Source organism: Hyla sarda, chromosome 4, assembly GCF_029499605.1.
Source record: "Hyla sarda isolate aHylSar1 chromosome 4, aHylSar1.hap1, whole genome shotgun sequence".
Classification (NCBI taxonomy): domain Eukaryota; kingdom Metazoa; phylum Chordata; class Amphibia; order Anura; family Hylidae; genus Hyla; species Hyla sarda.
Genome location: NC_079192.1, coordinates 257,801,549 through 257,823,174, shown reverse-complemented (window position 1 = coordinate 257,823,174; position 21,626 = coordinate 257,801,549).

The following is a 21,626-nucleotide window of genomic DNA, read 5'->3' as shown; positions in this document are numbered from 1 at the left end:
TTATTGATTTTGTATCTTTACTGCTATCTTGGTTTGGTCCCAGCTCTCTATTTGTTGGTGTGCTTTTCATCTGTCTTTTGTTTCTTGTGCTTTGCCTATAAACCTTTTGTCCCTTAACCTGCCTCACTATGTCTATACTGTGTTGTTTATTATTTTTGGACCTTGTTACGCCACTGCACCTACTGAGAACAGAAACCACCATCCAGTTGAGGATCCATCGTTTAGGGCGGATACTCAAGTAGGCATAGAAAGTGGCTGTGGGTGTGCTGCACTCATCCCTGCCCAAAGTGACAAGTGCAGAGTATTCTGTCTGTCAGCATAACTCTGACAAAGAGTGTACCTGGGTACACAGACACTCATGGCAGGCTTAATCAGCACCAGCCATCATGTAGATGAGAAGCCAATGAGGTGAATGGTGCACATAGACTGTGTCGTCGGTCATGATTTAACTACAGCATGTAAGGGGTTATACTCCACTCCTGGTAATTATAATGGTGGCCTAGCAGTCATGCTGACAGCCGAGCTTCCTCAATTCCTGAACAAAAGACCCACACCACCGTATTTCAGCCCTCCCATAAAAATATGGTAGGCTGTAATACGTACCCTTAATGACCGCCATAAAAAGATGTATTAGCAGTCATTAAATTAAAGGAGTTAGACCACACCTACCTGTCCCTGATCAACTGCCTATGCTTGTCCTAGTGCTCCTGGTCCTTGCTGCTCTGTGTTGCTTCTTGTTTCCCCTGACAAGTGTTGTCCTAGCAGACACTGTCCACAAAACCAAACACTAACTGAAGCAGGTCATCATTGTGGTCAGTGATAGGGTGAACAGGCACTTCCTGCAGGGACAACACTACAGAGCAAGCAGGATGCAGCAGTGGGCAGCAGGGAATGAGTGTCATCTGTTTTTTTTTTTTTTTTTTTTTTTTTTTAAAGCACCTCAAGCCAAATATAAAAATGTTGATCTGCAGAATAATGCATAACAGATGTATGCTAAGGGCAGCATGGTGGCTCAGTGGTCAGCACTGCTGCCTTGCAGTGCTGGGGACTTGGGTTCAAATCCCACTAAGGACTACAATAAATAAAGTGTTGTTATTATAATAACGTCAGCAGAGAGAACTGTTCTCGTGATGTCATCAGAGAGCATTCCAAAAAGAAAAGAATTTCCTCTGTAGTATTCAGCAGCTAATAAGTACAGGAAGGATTAAGATTTTTTTAATAGAAGTCATTTACAAATATGTTTAACTTTCTGCCACCAGTTGATTTAAAAGAAAAAAGGTTGTCACCGGAGTACCCCTTTAACTGCTTCTACATATATTACATACCATGAGGAAATAACATTCTAATAGACATGCTTATAGACTGCATTGCACATGGCTTTTAATAATGACCCTGCCCTATGTAACATAACGACATCTAAGGACAGTGCTGATTTTTTGTGATGGTTCTCCATAGGACATGACATAAATTTCTGATACCACATGTCTTACAACTATAACTAGGATGAGTGAATTTTTGAAAAATGTGATTTGGCCGATTCGCCGAATTTTCCGAAAAAATTTGGTTAGATCCGAATTTATTTGTGGCAATTTCATAAATTATAAAACGTCTTTAAACAAAGTCTGCAAATTACAAAGGTTCTCGAAAACTGAAGCCTGACTGAAACATGATTAAATGTTTTGGACACTTTCACATTATAAACACAAACCTTACTCAGAGTCAAATCAGCATTTTAATTGAATGATTTAACCCCTTAACGACGCAGGACGTATATTTATGTCCTGCGCCGGCTCCCGCCATATGAAGCGGGATCGCGCCGCGATCCCGCATCATATCGCGTCGGTCCCGGCGCTCCTCAACGGCCGGGACCCGAGGCTAATACCACACATCGCCGATCGCGGCGATGTGCGGTATTAACCCTTTAGAAGCGGCGGTCAAAGCTGACCGCCGCTTCTAAAGTGAAAGTGACCCGGCTGCTCAGTCGGGCTGTTCGGGACTGCCGCGGTGAAATTGCGGCGTCCCGAACAGCTTTCAGGACACCAGGAGGGCCCTTACCTGCCTCCTCGGTGTCCGATCGGCGAATGACTGCTCCGTGCCTGAGATCCAGGCAGGAGCAGTCAAGCGCCGATAACACTGATCACAGGCGTGTTAATACATGCCTGTGATCTGTGTAAAAGATCAGTGTGTGCAGTGTTATAGGTCCCAGTGTGTGCAGTGTTACAGTATACGCATTGCTGGCTCACTTAACCCCTTGCTGAGCGGTGCGCTAAGCCAGCCGGGCAAGGAAAGAGTTAACTTACACTGCTGGACAGTGTAGGTTAACCCTTTGGCCGGTATACACTATATACAGCTATCTATAGATAGCTGTATATAGTGTATACAGAAGATGGAGAAGTCCCCTTACCTCCTTCCAGTCCCCGCATGTCCGTGTAGCTCCGCCCCTAGTGATGATGTCATTAGGGGGCAGAGCTACAGACGCGATCTAGGCTGACAAGGGTATAAGGCTCTGTTAACATTGTCCGTATTGGATAATGTGAACAGACCCTTCTGCCAGTGTCTACCCAGACAGGGAGACACCAGCTGTTGCTAAACTACAACTCCCAGCATGCTCAGACAGCCAAAGGCTATTCTCAGCACAATTCCAACAAAGCAGCAACAGCCTGACGTTACCAGGGTGGGCGAGGACCATTGTTACTGGCCCTCCCCAGCCTAAATAACGCCAGCCTGTTACCGCCTAGGCCCAGGAGGTCTATTTTTGACGCTCCGGGCCTGTTGGTACCAGCTCTTCCCAGCACCCCTGTGGTGGTGGGTACCAGGGTAATAATTTGGGGTTAGCCCCAGCTGTTTTTGGGGCTAACGCTAAGCCCCGGCTTAGTAATGGATTCCGTCTATTAGACAGCCTTCATAACTAAGCCTGAATATTCAATGAAAAAAAGACACAACACATTGTAAAAATTATTTTATTTTAAAAAACACTCCCCCACAGCCCTCGTTAACAATTTTATTAAAATTTAAAAAAATTAAGTTCATCTGTCGTAATCCATTGAATCCGTTGTAATCCTCTGTATGCACGGATCTGAAACGAGAAGAAAAAAACCCACAGAAAAATAGGTTAGGATATTTTTTGCACTCTCTGCAGGGGAGAGCACCCATAATGCAATGTCTACCTAAACAGTGAGCCTCCAATTGGTGCACAACTACAGCTCCCAGCATGCCCAGACAGCCTTTGGCTGTCTGGGCATGCTGGGAGTTGTAGTTTAGCAACAGCTGGAGTCTCCCTGTCTGGGTAGACACTGGCAGAAGGGTCTGTTCCCATTATCCAAAACGGACAATGTGAACAGAGGTTCAGACTAGCCTGAATATGTCTGTAGCTCTGCCCCTAATGACGTCATCACTAGGGGCGGAGCTACACCGACCCGCGGGGACAGAAATGAGGGAGGTAAGTGGACCTTGTCTTCTGTATACACTATATACAGCTATCTATAGATAGCTGTATATTCTGCATACCGCCCAAAGGGGCTATAGGAGCAGGGAGTCCTGTCAGTCTGGTGACAGGATTCCCGGTGCCTGTATAGTATACATGGGTACACTATGCCCCCCTGTACACTATACGGCAGGGGGAGGCGAGTAGTGATGCTGTACATCCCTTCTCATCTCCTTACACTCTGTGGACCGGGCGCTCAGCATCCGACCCACAGAGTGGTACCCTGAAGGCAGTGAGAAAACTGCAACAGGGGACAAATTTGTCTGGTTCCACACACCAGGGAAAACGCCAGAAAAAATGCCAGAAAAACTGCCAAAACTCAGGAAAAACCTGTTGCAGTTTTTCTGGTGTTTTTGCTGGCGATTTTTAGGTGTACAAAAAAAAAACAAGTGGAAACCTAGCCTTAGCAAAGTCTGCAAACTGCAAAAGGCTCTTGTAACAGAGATCAGATAAGTGCTAAACATTGTTACAAGTTGTGCAATACAGACAGAGCTGTTGCTAGCTCTTTGTGCTCCTGAGGAGAGATTAGAAAATTCTCTTGGGTAGAACCTGCAACGACTCACAAATGACATATGCGCAGGCCTGGGCAGAAAAATCTTAAAATGTTAGCGCCATATCTCCCACCAGAGTGTCCTGGCACCCTGGTTGGGAATCAATGCCACAGTGTAATGTGTGCTGGACCCCCCTTGCACCCCCTTGCAATTGCCTCACTTGCCTCATCGGAGCTACTGCCCTGATTACAGAACATGCAAGTGCAACAAATACAAGCTTAAAAAAAAAGATGTAGTATTATATGTGACAAGTCATCAAAGTTAGGGACGAAGGGCGTATGCACACGCCCTTGCGTCCTGGTACTTAAGGACGAAGGGCGTTTCCATACGCCCGTGGGAATTTCGGTCCCTGCCGTGCGCCGGGCGGGGATCGGAGCGTGGTGACTGGAATTTAAGGGGGATCGCAGTTGTCTAAGACACCTACGATCCCCCTGAAGGAATAGGAGTGAGGTGGCAGGGGTGCCACCCCTCCTATCCCTGCTATTGGGGGTCTAGACGGGACCACCAATAGCAGATCGGGGGCGGGGGGTTAACTTTTGTTTTTCCCATCCTGCCCACCCACAATAGGCGGGGCAGAACGGGGAACCAAAGGGGACCGGCGCCGAAGATCCACTTACCTGTCCATAGGCTGCGGAGCGACGGTGATCGGTGGGCGGCGACGTCGTGCGGCAGAAGAGGACGGCTACCTGGATCCAACGTGAGCCATTAAGTTGCCTAGCAACATCTGGAGGGCTACAGTGGTCTCTAACCTGTAGCCCTCCAGATGTTGCAAAACTACAACTCCCAGCATGCCCAGACAGCTGTTTGGGCATGCTGGAATATGTAGTTTTGCAACAGCTGGAGGACTGCAGTTTGAGACCACTATACAGTGGTCTCTAAACTGTATCCCTCCAGATCTTGCAAAACTACAATTCCTAGCATGCCCAAACAGCTCTTTGCTGTCTGGGCATGCTGGGATTTGTAGTTTTACAACATCTGGAGATGACTGTGCAGTGGTCTATAATATGTAGCCCTCCAGATATTGCAAAACTGCAAATCCCAGCATGCCCAAACAGCTGTCTTGGCATGCTGGGAGTTATAGTTGCGTACCTCCAGCTGTTGCATAACTACATCTCCCAGCAAGCCCTTCGGCGATCAGTACATGCTGGGAGTTGTAGTTTTGCAACAGCTGGAGGCACACTGGTTGGAAAATACCGAGTTAGGTATCAGAACCTAACTGAAGGTTTTCCAACCAGTGTGCCTCCAGCTGTTGCAAAACTACAACTCCCAGCATGCACGGTCAGTCAGTACATGCTGGGAGTTGTAGTTTTGCAACAGCTGGAGGCACACTGGTTGGAAAATACCAAGTTAGGTAACAGAACCTAACTGAAGGTTTACCAACCAGTGTGCCTACAGCTGTTGCAAAAGTACAACTCCTCAGTCAGTACATGCTAGGAGTTGTAGTTTTGAAACAGCTGGAGGTTTGCCCCCCCCCCCCCCCCATGTGAACATACAGGGTACATTCACACAGGCAGGTTTACAGTAAGTTTCCTGCTTCAAGTTTGGGCTGCGGCAAATTTTGCCGCAGCGCAAACTCCTAGAAGGAAACTCACCATAACACACCAGTGCGAATGTACCCTAAAAACACTACACTAGCACTTAATAAAGGGTAAAACACTACATATACGCCCCCTTACACTGTCCCCCCCCCCCCCCCCAATAGAAATGAAAAACGTATTGTAAGGCAGTGTTTCCAAAATGGAGTCTCCGGCTGTTGCAAAACAACAACTCCCATCATTTCTGGACAGTCACTGACTGTCCAGGCATGCTAAGAGTTTAGCAACAGCTGGAGGCACCCTGTTTGGGAATCACTGGCGTAGAATACCCCTATGTCCACCCCTATGCAATCCCGTATTTCAAGGAAACAGTATTAGGGCCACATATGGGGTATTTCTGTACTTGGAAGAAATTAGGTTACAAATTTTGAGGGGCTTTTCTCCTTTTACCCCTTATGAAAAGGAAAAGTTGGGGGCTACACCAGCCTGTTAGTGTAAAAAAAAAAAATTTTTGACACTAACATGCTGGTGTTGCCCCATGCTTTTTATTTTCACAAGCAGTAAAAGGAAAAAAAGACCCCCAAAATTTGTAACGCAATTTCTCCTGAGTACGGAAATACCCCATATGTGGGCGTAAAATGCTCTGCGGGCGCACAACAAGGCTCAGGAGTGAGAGCGCACCATATACATTTGAGGCCTTAATTGGTGATTTGCACAGGGGTGACTGATTTTACAGTGGTTCTGACATCAAAGCAAAAACATGAATACCTACATGTGACCCCATTTTGGAAACTACACCCCTCACGGAATGTGACATGGGGTATAGTGAGCCCTAACACCCCACAGGTGTTTGACGAATTTTCATTAAATTTGGATGGGAAAATGAAAAATTCAAAGTTTTTGCTAAAATGCTGGTGTTACCCTAAATTTTTCATTTTCACAAGGGAAAATAGGAAAAAAGCCCCTCAACATTTGTAACCCCATTTCTTCTGAGTAAGAAAAGGCCCCATATGTGGATGTAAAGTGCTCTGCTGGCACACTACAATGCTCAGAAGAGAAGGAGCGCCATTGGGATTTTGAAGAGAAAATTTGTCCGGAATTGAAGGCCACGTGTGTTTACAAAGCCCCCATAGTGCCAGAACAATGGACCCCCCAACATGTGACCCCATTTTGGAAACTACACCCCTCATGTAATGCATAAAAAAATTCATTTTCACAGACCACTGTTCCAAAAATCTGTCAGACACCTGTGGGGCGTAAATACTCACTGCACCCCTTATTAAATTCCGTGAGGGGTGTAGTTTCCAAAATGGGGTCACATGTGGGGGGGGGGGGTCCACAGTTCCGGCACCACAGGGGGCTTTGTAAAAGCACATGGCCCCTGACCACCTGTCACGATGCCGGCTGGCAGAAGGTGGATCCTCTGTGCCAGAGAGGGATTGGCGTGGACCGTGCTAGTGGACCGGTTCTAAGTCACTACTGGTGTTCACCAGAGCCCGCCGCAAAGCGGGATGGTCTTGCTGCGGCGGTAGTGACCAGGTCGTGTCCACTAGCAACGGCTCAACCTCTCTGACTGCTGAAGATAGGCGCGGTACAAGGGAGTAGACAGAAGCAAGGTCGGACGTAGCAGAAGGTCGGGGCAGGCAGCAAGGATCGTAGTCAGGGGCAACGGCAGGAGGTCTGGAACACAGGCTAGGAACACACAAGGAAACGCTTTCACTGGCACAATGGCAACAAGATCCGGCGAGGGAGTGCAGGGGAAGTGAGGTATACATAGGGAGTGCACAGGTGAACACACTGATTAGAACCACTGCGCCAATCAGCGGCGCAGTGGCCCTTTAAATCGCAGAGACCCGGCGCTCGCGCGCCCTAGGGAGCGGGGCCGCACGCGCCGGGACAGGACCGACGGAGAGCGAGTCAGGTACGGGAGTCGGGGTGCGCATCGCGATCGGGCGCCACCCGCATCGCGAATCGCATCCCGGCTGGAGGCAGGATCGCAGCGCACTGGGTCAGTGGATCTGACCGGAGCGCTGCAATAGCGAGAGTGTAGCGAGCGCTCCGGGGAGGAGCGGGGACCCGGAGCGCTCGGCGTAACAGTACCCCCCCCCCCTTGGGTCTCCCCCTCTTCTTGGAGCCTGAGAACCTGAGGACCAGACTTTTGTCTAGGATATTGTCCTCAGGTTCCCAGGATCTCTCTTCAGGACCACAGCCCTCCCAATCAACCAAAAAAAAGGTTTTCCCTCTGACCTTCTTGGAGGCCAGTATCTCCTTTACGGAGAAGATGTCCGAGGAGCCGGAAACAGGAGTGGGAGAAACAAGTTTGGGAGAGAAACGGTTGATGATGAGTGGTTTAAGAAGAGAAACGTGAAAGACATTAGGAATACGAAGAGAAGGAGGAAGAAGAAGTTTGTAAGAGACAGGATTAATCTGGCACAAAATTTTGAAAGGACCAAGATAGCGTGGTCCCAATGGTCCCAATTTGTAGCTGGGAACACGGAAGCGGACATATTTAGCGGAGAGCCATACCTTGTCTCCGGGAGAAAAAATGGGGGGAGCTCTTCTTTTCTTATCAGCAAACTTCTTCATGCGTGATGAAGCCTGTAAGAGAGAATTTTGGGTCTCTTTCCATATGGTGGAAAGATCACGAGTTATTTCATCCACAGCGGGCAAACCAGAGGGCAAGGGAGTAGGGAGGGGGGGAAGAGGGTGACGGCCACACACCACCAAAAATGCGGATTTGGAAGAAGACTCAGAGACTCTGAAGTTATACGAGAATTCCGCCCATGGTAGAAGATCTGCCCAGTCATCCTGGCGGGAGGAAACAAAATGCCGTAAATAATCACCCAGGACCTGGTTAACTCTTTCTACTTGCCCATTGGACTGAGGATGATAAGCAGAAGAAAAGTTTAATTTAATCTTGACTTGTTTACAGAGAGCCCTCCAGAATTTTGACACGAATTGGACGCCTCTATCCGAGACGATCTGCGTGGGCAACCCGTGAAGACGAAAAATGTGTACAAAAAATTGTTTTGCCAACTGAGGCGCTGAAGGAAGACCAGGAAGAGGAATAAAATGTGCCATCTTGGAAAATCGATCAACGACCACCCAAACAACAGTGTTGCCACGGGATGGGGGTAAGTCTGTAATAAAGTCCATACCAATCAGAGACCAAGGCTGTTCGGGGACAGGCAGAGGATGAAGAAGACCAGCGGGCTTCTGGCGAGGAGTCTTATCCCGGGCACAGACAGTGCAGGCCCGCACAAAATCAACAACATCCGTCTCCAGAGTCGGCCACCAATAGAAACGAGAGATGAGTTGCACGGATTTCTTGATGCCCGCATGGCCTGCGAGATGGGAGGAGTGACCCCATTTGAGGATTCCGAGGCGTTGGCGTGGAGAGACGAAGGTCTTCCCTGGAGGAGTTTGCCTGATGGAGGCTGGAGAAGTGGAGATCAGGCAGTCAGGAGGAATGATGTGTTGCGGAGAGAGCTCTACTTCCGAGGCGTCCGAGGAACGAGAGAGAGCATCGGCCCTAATGTTCTTATCGGCAGGGCGAAAGTGAATTTCAAAATTAAACCGGGCAAAGAACAGAGACCACCTGGCCTGGCGAGGATTCAGCCGTTGGGCAGACTGGAGATAGGAGAGATTCTTGTGATCGGTGTAAATAATAACTGGAAATTTTGATCCCTCCAGCAGATGCCTCCATTCCTCAAGTGCTAATTTAATGGCCAGTATCTCTCGATCCCCAATGGAGTAGTTCCTCTCCGCCGGAGAAAAGGTCCTAGAAAAAAAACCACAAGTAACAGCATGCCCGGAAGAATTTTTTTGTAGAAGAACCGCTCCAGCTCCTACTGAGGAGGCATCAACCTCCAATAGGAAGGGTTTAGATGGGTCAGGTCTGGAGAGCACGGGAGCAGAAGAAAAGGCAGCCTTGAGCCGTTTAAAGGCGTCTTCCGCTTGAGGAGGCCATGACTTAGGATTGGCATTCTTTTTGGTTAAAGCCACGATAGGGGCCACAATGGTGGAAAAATGAGGAATAAATTGTCTGTAATAATTGGCGAACCCCAAAAAACGTTGGATAGCACGGAGTCCGGAGGGGCGTGGCCAATCTAAGACGGCAGAGAGTTTGTCTGGATCCATTTGTAGTCCCCGGCCAGAGACCAAGTATCCTAGGAAAGGAAGAGATTGACATTCAAACAGACATTTCTCCATTTTGGCATAAAGTTGATTGTCACGAAGTCTCTGAAGAACCATGCGGACATGTTGGCGGTGTTCCTCTAGGTTGGCAGAAAAAATCAGAATATCGTCCAGATACACAACAACACAGGAATATAAGAGATCACGAAAAATTTCATTAACAAAGTCTTGGAAGACGGCAGGGGCGTTGCACAGGCCAAAGGGCATGACCAGATACTCAAAGTGTCCATCTCTAGTGTTAAATGCCGTTTTCCATTCATCCCCCTCCCTGATGCGGATGAGATTATAAGCACCTCTTAAGTCCAGTTTGGTAAAGATGTGGGCACCTTGGAGGCGATCAAAGAGTTCAGAGATAAGAGGTAGAGGATAGCGGTTCTTTACCGTGATTTTATTAAGACCGCGGTAGTCAATGCAAGGACGTAGGGAGCCATCTTTTTTGGACACAAAGAAAAATCCAGCTCCGGCAGGAGAGGAGGATTTGCGGATAAAGCCCTTTTTTAAATTTTCCTGGATGTACTCAGACATAGCAAGAGTCTCTGGGGCGGACAGAGGATAAATTCTGCCCCGGGGTGGAGTAGTGCCCGGGAGGAGGTCAATAGGACAGTCATAAGGCCTGTGAGGAGGTAGAGTCTCAGCTTGTTTTTTGCAAAATACATCAGCAAAGTCCATATAGGCCTTAGGGAGACCGGTTACAGGGGGAACCACAGGGTCACGGCAGGGAGTACTGGGAACCGGTTTAAGGCAGTCCTTGAAACAAGAGGTACCCCAACTCTTGATCTCCCCTGTGGACCAATCCAGGGTTGGGGAATGGTGTTGAAGCCAGGGTAGTCCAAGGAGAATTTCAGAAGTGCAATTGGGGAGGACCAAAAACTCAATTTTTTCGTGATGAGGTCCGATGCACATTAGGAGGGGCTCCGTGCGAAAACGTATGGTACAGTCCAATCTTTCATTGTTAACACAATTGATGTAGAGGGGTCTGGCGAGACTGGTCACCGGGATGTTGAACCTGTTGATGAGAGAGGCCAAGATAAAATTTCCTGCAGATCCGGAATTCAAGAAGGCCATAGTAGAGAAGGAGAAGGTAGAGGCAGATATCCGCACAGGCACAGTAAGACGTGGAGAAGCAGAGTTGACATCAAGGACTGTCTCACCTTTGTGCGGAGTCAGCGTACGTCTTTCCAGGCGGGGAGGACGGATAGGACAATCCTTCAGGAAGTGTTCGGTACCGGCACAGTACAGGCAGAGATTCTCCATGCGGCGTCGTGTCCTCTCTTGAGGTGTCAGACGAGACCGGTCAACTTGCATAGCCTCCACGGCGGGAGGCACAGGAACGGATTGCAGGGGACCAGAGGAGAGAGGAGCCGGGGAGAAAAAACGCCTCGTGCGAACAAAGTCCATATCCTGGCGGAGCTCCTGACGCCTTTCGGAAAAACGCATGTCAATGCGAGTGGCTAGATGAATGAGTTCATGTAGGTTAGCAGGGATTTCTCGTGCGGCCAGAACATCTTTAATGTTGCTGGATAGGCCTTTTTTAAAGGTCGCGCAGAGGGCCTCATTATTCCAGGATAGTTCTGAAGCAAGAGTACGGAATTGTACGGCGTACTCGCCAACGGAAGAATTACCCTGGACCAGGTTCAACAGGGCAGTCTCAGCAGAAGAGGCTCGGGCAGGTTCCTCAAAGACACTTCGAATTTCCGAGAAGAAGGAGTGTACGGAGGCAGTGACGGGGTCATTGCGGTCCCAGAGCGGTGTGGCCCATGACAGAGCTTTTCCAGACAGAAGGCTGACTACGAAAGCCACCTTAGACCTTTCAGTAGGAAACTGGTCCGACATCATCTCCAAGTGCAGGGAACATTGAGAAAGAAAGCCACGGCAAAATTTAGAGTCCCCATCAAATTTATCCGGCAAGGATAGTCGTAGGCCTGAAGCGGCCACTCGCTGCGGAGGAGGTGCAGGAGCTGGCGGAGGAGATGATTGCTGAAGCTGAGGTAGTAGCTGCTGTAGCATCACGGTCAGTTGAGACAGCTGGTGGCCTTGTTGCGCTATCTGTTGTGACTGCTGGGCGACCACCGTGGTGAGGTCGGCGACAACTGGCAGAGGAACTTCAGCGGGATCCATGGCCGGATCTACTGTCACGATGCCGGCTGGCAGAAGGTGGATCCTCTGTGCCAGAGAGGGATTGGCGTGGACCGTGCTAGTGGACCGGTTCTAAGTCACTACTGGTGTTCACCAGAGCCCGCCGCAAAGCGGGATGGTCTTGCTGCAGCGGTAGTGACCAGGTCGTATCCACTAGCAACGGCTCAACCTCTCTGACTGCTGAAGATAGGCGCGGTACAAGGGAGTAGACAGAAGCAAGGTCGGACGTAGCAGAAGGTCGGGGCAGGCAGCAAGGATCGTAGTCAGGGGCAACGGCAGGAGGTCTGGAACACAGGCTAGGAACACACAAGGAAACGCTTTCACTGGCACAATGGCAACAAGATTCGGCGAGGGAGTGCAGGGGAAGTGAGGTATACATAGGGAGTGCACAGGTGAACACACTGATTAGAACCACTGCGCCAATCAGCGGCGCAGTGGCCCTTTAAATCGCAGAGACCCGGCGCGCGCGCGCCCTAGGGAGCGGGGCCGCGCGCGCCGGGACAGGACCGACGGAGAGCGAGTCAGGTACGGGAGCCGGGGTGCGCATCGCGATCGGGCGCCACCCGCATCGCGAATCGCATCCCGGCTGGAGGCAGGATCGCAGCGCACCGGGTCAGTGGATCTGACCGGAGCGCTGCAATAGCGAGAGTGTAGCGAGCGCTCCGGGGAGGAGCGGGGACCCGGAGCGCTCGGCGTAACACCACCATTCCAAACAAATTCTCTTTCCAAAAGCTCAATGGCGCTCCTTCTCTTCTGAGCATTGTAGTGCGCCAGCAGAGCATTTTACGTCCTAACATGGGGTATTTCCATACTCAGAAGAGATGGGGTTACAAATTTTGGGGGGCATTTTCTCCCATTACCTTTTGTACAAATGGTAAATTTGGGGGAAAATCTGCACTTTAGTGAAAACATTTTTTTTTCCATTTACACATCTGATTTTAACGAAAAGTCGTCAAACACCTGTGAGCTGTTAAGGCTCACTGGACCCCTTGTTACGTGCCTTGAGGGGTGTAGTTTCCAAAATGGTATTCCATGTGGGGTTTTTCTGCTGTTCTGGCATCATAGGGGCTTTCTAAATGTGACATGCCCCCCAAAAACCATGTCTGCAAAATTTACTCTCCAAAATCCCCTTGTTGCTCCTTCCCTTCTGAGTCCTCTACTGTGCCCGCCGAACATTTTAAATGCACATATTAGATATTTCCTTAATGGAGAGAAATTAGGTTACAAATTTTCGGAGGCTTTTTCTCCTATTACCACTTGTATGTTCTTGTAGATCCAGTTTTTGAATGTTTACAAGTGTAAAAAGCGTTAATTTGTAACGCAAATTTGTTTTCCCTTAGTCCTAACAGCAGCACAAGTGGGGTGTTTCTGCCCCTGTGAAGCTGGCAGGACGGTGGAATTTTTAATTCCGCCCAAGCAATTAACATAATTGAACCCCCCATATAAGGCCTCCTCCCCAGGCCATAGTGCTTCAATAACATGCAAAATTATACAAACTACAAGGGCGGGAAATTTGTGTGCTGCTGTTAGGACTAAGGGAAAACAAATTTGCGTTAGAAATTAACGCTTCCTTGTCGTCCTAACCAGCAGCACAAGTGGGGACTTAGCAAGTAACCATCACAAATAGGGAGGGACTAAGGAGGAGCGGCACTTAGGATGGAATGCCCAGAGGCCAGCTCTCCCATATGTTTGATATTAACCCGGTAATGTTTGATAAATGTGTTGTGCGTGCTCCGGGAGGCAGCAGCACAAATTTGTTCTAGTGGAACAGACCTTCTTTCAGCAAAGGAGGTAGCAACTGCCCGGGTAGAGTGGGCAGTAACAAAAGAAGGAGGAGTTAGCTCCTAAGCTATAAATGCCTCCCTGATTGCCTCTTTGACCCATCTACTCAGAGAGGGTTTGGAGGCCTTTAGACCTTTGTTCCGTCCTGAAAAAGAAATGAAAAGGTTTTCGGATCTTCTGAATTCACCAGTTCTTGAGATGTATATCTTGAGACTTCTTGAAATGTCCAAGGAATGGTTAGCAGGTTCCTCAGAAGAGGAAGGGTCTGGGCACAAAACTGGTAAGGAGATAACCTGGTTAATATTGGAAAAGGTTGGTACCTTGGGAACAAAGGTCGGTAGATATCTCAACAAGACCCTGTCTTGTAAAAAGAGAGTATAAGGCTCAAAAGCCGCTAGGGCCTGAAGCTCGCCAATTCTCTTGGCTGAGGTTATAGCCAACAAAAAGGTGACTTTAAGGGACAAGTACCTAAAGTCCACTTGGTCCAAAGGCTCAAAGGGGGGAGAACTCAACCCCTTGAGAATGACAGACAAATCCCATTGGGGAATAGGCCTAAGGACTGTAGGCTTAAGTCTTTCGGCTCCTTTGAGGAACCTCTTGATTAGGAGATCTTGAGATAAAGATCTGCCTAGAGAGGCAGAGAGTGCAACAACCTGCACTTTTAGAGTGGGTGGGCTAAGACCCTTGTTAAGGCCATCCTGCAGGAACTGAAGCAAAGCAGAAAGAGGAGGATCTGAGGCAACTACCTCTTTCTTAGCACACCATTGTAGGAAAATCCGATTTATCCTGGAGTAAGCTCTATTAGTAGATGCTGCTCTTGAGTGAGCAAGAGTTCTCAAGATCTCCGATGAGAGACCACTACCTAGTAGGGTCCTGTCAATCTCCAGGCTGTCAGATTGAGTCTCCTCAGATCTAGGCACGAGCCTGTGTTGTGAGACACAAGGTTCTGCACGTGGGGAAGCCTCCAATAACACCCTTGACTCATCCTCATGAGCTGGGTGAACCAGGACCTCTTTGGCCAGAATGGTATTATGGCGATTACTGAGGTCTGGTCTTGCCTGACTTTCATCAATACCCTCGGTATCATGGACAGTGGAGGGAAAATGTAGGCCAGCCTGAACCTCCATGGAATGGACAGAGCGTCTTGGCATTCAGACGAGTTGCCATGAGATCTATCTCTGGCATACCCCACCTCCGAGTTATCTTGCGGAAGATATCCTCGTTCAGGGACCATTCCCCTTGGACTGGAAGACCGCGGCTCAGACGGTCTGCAACTATATTGAGATCCCCCTTGATGTGAACTGCTGAGAGGTGGGATAGATTGGTGTCTGCCCAAGAGAGAATTAGTCCGGTCTCCTCGAGGAGAACTTTGGACCTTGTGCCTCCCTGTTTGTTTAGGTAAGACACTACAGTCGTGTTGTCTGAACTGACTTTTATCGCTTGCCCTAGAACTAGGGGAGCGAAGTGATAGAGAGCTAGACAGACTGCTCTCAACTCTCTCATGTTGGAAGAGAGGAGTCTCTCTTGAGAAGTCCAGGTACCTTGTACCGGAGTTTTGTCCAGATGGGCTCCCCAGCCTACAAGGGAGGCATCCGTGGTCAGAATGATCCAATGAGGTTGAATCAAGGACTTCCCGTCTGACAGAGTTGTCCACCATCTGAGGGATGCACGGACTTCGACAGACAGGGAACATCTTTTGTCCAACCCTTTGGGGTTGCGATTCCAGACACTCAAGAGCTGATTTTGAAGTGGACGGAGATGCCATAGGGCCCAAGGTACTGCCTCTGCAGACACTGACATGTGGCCTAGCATTTTCATCAGAGTTCTGATGGAGACCCTTTGGGGAACCATTAAGAACTCGGCGGCTCTTACGACTTTCTCCTTCCTCTCTGGGGTCAGAGATAAGGTCATGTGAGAGGAGTCGATTATGAACCCCAGAAACCTTCTGGAGGTAGAGGGGACGATCTCTGATTTGTCCCAATTTATGATCCAGCCTAAATGCTGGAGAAAATCCAGAGCCAGTTGAAGATGAGACTGCAGTACGTCTAGAGATGCGGCTTTTAGAAGCCAGTCGTCTAGGTAAGGGATGATTTCCAGGCCTTTTAACCTTAAGGCGGCTACAACCGGAGCCACAACCTTTGTAAAGGTGTGGGGAGAGGAAGAGATCCCGAAGGGCAGCACGGCAAACTGATAATGTTTACCATACCCTTTATGGTGACAGCAATTCTCAAAAATTTCCTTTGAGCAGGATGTAAGGGGACGTGCAGGTAGGCGTCCTTGAGGTCGATGGTGACCATCAGATCTAGAGGATTCAGAATGCTGGTGACTGACCGAATAGTGTCCATTCTGAACTTTCTTTTCTTTATGAAACAGTTCAGAAAGGGAAGATCTATGATCATTCGCCAAATGCCTGAGGGTTTCGGTACCAAAAATATAGGGGAGTATACTCCCAGGCCTCTCTGGTTTGGAGGAACCTCCTCCAGGGCCCGTTTCTCTAGGTACAATAGTACCGACTCCTCCAGAATGGATTGTTCTGGTTGAGGGAGTCTTTTTGTTAGCAAAAATTTCCTTGGTGGGGGGGAAACAAATTCTATTTTGTAGCCCGACCGGACTACCTCTAGAAACCAAGGATCTTGGATTTCCTTCATCCAATCGGAGAGAAATAAACTCAAATGGCCTCCTACTGGAGAAACAACTAGATACAGAACTTCTGTCAGGACCTCTGGAGGGGAAGGAAGAGGGGAGACGTTGGTGGGATCTGGGTGAGAGTCATAGCTCAGACTTGCGGTCTTTGCCCCGACCGCGTCCGCCACCACGCTTAGATCTTTGATTTTGGCGCCTCTGGGTCCCAGAGGAGCCCAGAGATCTGCCCCCTCTGCCTCTACCGCGGCCACGAAAGGTCTGCACAGGAAGGGACTTGCCTTTTTTGTTGGCAAATCCCTCCATAATTCGGTCCAGCTCGGACCCAAAGAGCCTATTGGGTTCAAGAGGCATGGCACAAAGGTTTATCTTAGTGGTGGTATCTGCCACCCAAGGGCGTAACCAGAAGGGGCGTCTGCTTGCAGAGGATAGTCCCATAGACTTTGCGGCCAATTTTAGATGTTGCTAAGTGGCCTCACAAAGAAAGTCAGCACCCAGTAGCAAGGTGTTGAACAAGTCCAAAATGTCTTCTCTGGGGACATTACCATCGATGTCGGACTGGATCCTTAGAATACGATCCTTGATGAAATTGGCCACCTCATTAGAGGCAATGGCCACCATAGCAGAGCAGAGTAATTTCTCCTGAGCAGGGAGTCCAATTTCCTGTCCGCAGGAACAAGGATGCGCTTGTTTATCCTGGTAACAGCCAAATCCACCTTGGGGGGTGGGACCCAGGCTTCTGACTCCATCTCGGCCAGGGGGTACATGAGCTTAAACCTCCGAGTAAGGACAGGGGGTTTGTCCGGATGTTTCAACTCAGTGGTCATTAACTTTTTTAAGGAGTCATCCACTTTAAAAAACAACGGTTCTTTAGGGGTGGATGTTGAGGCTTCCCCTTGATCCGCATCCTGGTCCCTTCACCGGATGGATCTTAGTAAACGCTGAGTTTTCTCAACGGGAAAGATGGAGGGGGAGATGACTTCTTCCACTGTCTGTTCCGAATGGTCTCCCACGGACATGGCTGTATATTCTACAATGGAGGAGGGACTAGGAGATGTCCTAGGTCTCTTGGCAGAGAGGGAGCTTTTAATCTCATTTATTGAATTCCCCATGAACTCTTTCATCCATACAAACATGTCCTGGATGGTAGGTTCCGCAGGATCTGCCGGAGGGTGACATCCAGGATACTTATTATATTCATAGGTGTCCGGAAGAGGAGTGCCGCAATCGGCACATGTAAGGTGACGCTTTTTAGAGGACGCCTTATGTCCGGAGTATTGGTCACCGGAGGGTGGAGTAGACATCCTCTATAAAGATAGAGAGAGAAAAACCGTTAAGGAAAAAAAATTTTTTTTTTAAAACCCCACCCTAAGATAGGAAAAAATAGGCGGCACCTAAGCAAGGAAGCCTAGTTGAGAAGAAAACAAGCTGAATGAAATACACCAGTCTTGCAGTCACGGGTCTAGCTGAGCGCAGCAGAGACCCTAACCAGGCAAGAGCTGCTTTATATAGGGAAGGGGATGGCGCCAACTTTGAATAGGCTCCACCCCCGGAAATGACATACAGGAAGGGAAACTAGTTCCCAGGTCAAAAGCGCTCCTACACAAAAATCTAAATAATAACAGCCAATATAAGCCTACCACAGGCTTAGATATAATAAAGAAAAGGTCCTGTAGATATTCGGAGTGAAAACTCCGAATATCAGAGAATACCAGAGAATACGTGGAAGTGGAAAGTGACGCACTTCCGGTCCCGGCGTCCGGCCGCGTACGTGACACTGCTAGCGCCAAAGGGGGGAGCCGTTACAGCGATCTCAGAGCGGAGCTCCGACCTGAATCACTGACCAGGTACGGAGCTCCCAAACAGCGCATATCCGCACCGGGAATGCACTGACACAGAGCACCGCAACCGGAGAAGCACAGCGAACGCTGCAAGGAGATAAGCACAGGTCAGACCTGTAAAAAGCCCAAGCTTAAAGCAGCCACGCTGCAGAACATATGTATAAAAAGTATAAATCCAGGCAGGCTTAATGAGCCTGCCCCGTCCTGCTGTCCAGCACAGGACAGAAAAAAAGCACTATGGCCTGGGGAGGAGGCCTTATATGGGGGGTTCAATTATGTTAATTGCTTGGGCGGAATTAAAAATTCCACCGTCCTGCCAGCTTCACAGGGGCAGAAACACCCCACTTGTGCTGCTGGTTAGGACGACAGGGAAAAGAAGATTTTGAATTTTCTCCTTCACTTTGCTGCTATTCCTGTGAAACACCTAAAGGGTTAACACACTTACTGAATGTCATTTTGGATACTTTGAGGGATGCAGTTTTTATAATTGGGTCACTTGTGGGGTATTTCAAATTTGAAGGCCCTTTAAATCCACTTCAAACAGAACTGGTCCCTGAAAAATTCCGATTTTGAAAATTTTGTGAAAAATTGGAAAATTGCTGCTGAACTTTCAAGCCCTCTGATGTCTTCCAAAAGTAAAAACATGTCAACTTTATGATGGAAACATAAAGTAGACATATTGTGTAAGTGAATCTATATATCATTTATTTGGAATGTCTATTTTCCTTACAAGCAGAGAGCTTCAAAGTCAGAAAAATTCAACATTTTCAAATTTTTCATCACATTTTTTAATTTTTCACCAAAAAATATGCAAGTATCGACGAAAATTTACCACTACCATAAAGTAGAATATGTCACGAAACAACTATCACGGAATCAAATTTATAGGTAAAACCATCCCAGAGTTATTAATGCTTAAAGTGACAGTGGTTAGATTTGCAAAAAATGCTCCTGTTCTTAGGGTCATAATGGGCTCCGTCCCCAAGGGGTTAAAGGGGGGGAGGGGGGCAGTTTAAGTTGTAGACATTTCTGCAACAATCAGTTCCATAAACCTGAGTGAGGGGAATTCTGAGATTAATGTTTTTCCACCCGTTGCTTTCAAAACATTCTTTTTCCAGATTTGTAATTTTCTTCTACTTAAAAATCTTAACACTTCCACTACTTTGAGCTTGAATAACCGTGGCTGCTGGCACCAGGCTTGCCCTCCAATGGGTCCTAAAATATGATTATAACATTTTTTAATTATTTAAAATTAAATTAAGACAACTCTTTAATGTCTTCAATTGTCCGCCATATGGTCTCCCGACCGTGCTGCCACATCCAAACGCTTTGCGGCAGTGATTCTAATAGCGACATCTGTAATCCACATGTGACTACATTTAAAAAATATATATTTAATATAATATAAACAAATAATTGTTCTACAACCCACTGAATGTTGACTGGGGGTGTTAGATGTCACTTGATATGAAGTGGATGACCAAGTTAACCAATTAATAACGGCAGATGGGTTGCCGGCGGAGACACGACCGCTAGCTGATGCAGGGAGCTCAGGCTTTTCGCTGCAACTCCTCCTGCCACTCGCCCTTAGTCTGCTGTGACCTTTGCCTGAAGAATTTAGGCCTCTGCCACTCCTCTGTACACGTCCTGGCACTTCTCTGCCTGACATACTTGGTATGTATATACGGGGAGTACAATATGCTCCACTACGCTTAAAACAGTATTTGTCTACAACACCAGCACTTTTGGCTGGCCTTTCACAGTATCTAGGCCCTTAGGACTTTAACAGGATTAAAATGGTACACCACTTAGATGTAAGTATGTGGTATGCACTTATGAGGGGAGGACAATGCGCTCCAGTACGCTTAAAACAGTATTTGTCTGCAACACCAGCAGGTGTGTACTTCTGTCTGGTCTTTCACAATATCTAGGCTTTTAAGACTTTAACAGGAACAAAGTGGTACACCACTTAGATGTACGCACAGGTTGCACTTAATAGAGGAAAATATGCGTTTAGTGCTCTGCTCACCCTAACTGGCTGGCTACTATTAACTTTTCAGTTGTTGTACACACCAGTGCTGCAGCACAATGTCGCTGTGTACTACTCCCAAAATTGCACTCTCTCTGTCAATCTCACTCACTTTCCTATCAGTGCTTCTAGGCTGGATTTGGACTTGAGGTGAATCACTGCTGTAAAAAAAGCTTTTCTGGGCAACACACTGCACTCTGTCCCTCTCTGCAATAGAACGTTGATGTGACTGGGAGGTGAATCGCTGCTGTAATAATGCTTTTATTTGCAACACACACTGCTCTCTGTCCCTCTCTCTGCAACAGAACGCTGATGTGACTGGGAGGGGAATAGCTGCTGTAAAAAATGCTTTTCTGTGCAACACACAGCACTGTCTGTCCCTCTCTCTCTCTGCAATAAAAGGCTGAAGTGACTGGCCGCATGATGGCTGCTGATTATATAGGGCTGTGACATCACAGGGGTGGCTGGCTGCTGATAGGCTGCATGCTGCATGGGATTAAGGGTCATCCCGCCTACCCGCCTTCCCAGGATACCTTGCCCCATGTCCTCACATGTGGATCCGCCATTTTAGATGCACTAGAGCCTGGACTGCACTAAATAAAGTTTAATGAAGTCAATCACAGCGATATTCGCATTCGTTGCAAATCAAATTTTTCCTAAAATTCGGAACGAAGTTGGATTTGTCAGATGCGATTATTTCATCCCTATCTATCACCTACTGTGCTGCTATGATTAACATGTGCTACACATTCCTAGATATCTACCTAATAAGCTTACCATTAAAAGTTCTAGGTCAGCCTTACATATTATTTACAGTGCATCAAAACACATAAAATACTAAGAGATAGAGATAGTTTAGATACAGTATATATACTGTATGTAAATGTTGACCTTCCAGAGAATTGTAAAATGTCTATTGTTTTTTCATACATGTAGAGATTTTTTATATTTAGGAACATCTCATGTAAACAGCAGCCATCTGCTTTCATGTTGCAAACATCCCTCATTTTCCCACAGTGCGCTTTGTTTGCAAAACCACAGGTTTTGTTATAAAAAAAATGTAACATTCCACATGTACCACAGTTAAAAAATTAAATAACAAAGGACATCATGGAACATATCCAAAAAGAATTATGTCACACTCGCTGGAATTATCTTTGGCTCAAAGCTAAAAATAACTGAATCAAGTAATAACAATATAAGCCTTTTTACACAGGTGTTACTGAACTGAATACTCATCCTGTACTTCCAAATTCATCCATTCCAATCCAGCAATGCATTGTACAAGTGTGAACATAGCATTTGACTTGCTCTATTGCAGGTGATTTAGCCTTGTTATCTATTTGAATATATTAAAAGGGGTACTCCGGTGGAAAACTTTTTTTTTTTTTAATCAACTGGTGCCAGAAAGTTAAAAATATTTTTGTATTA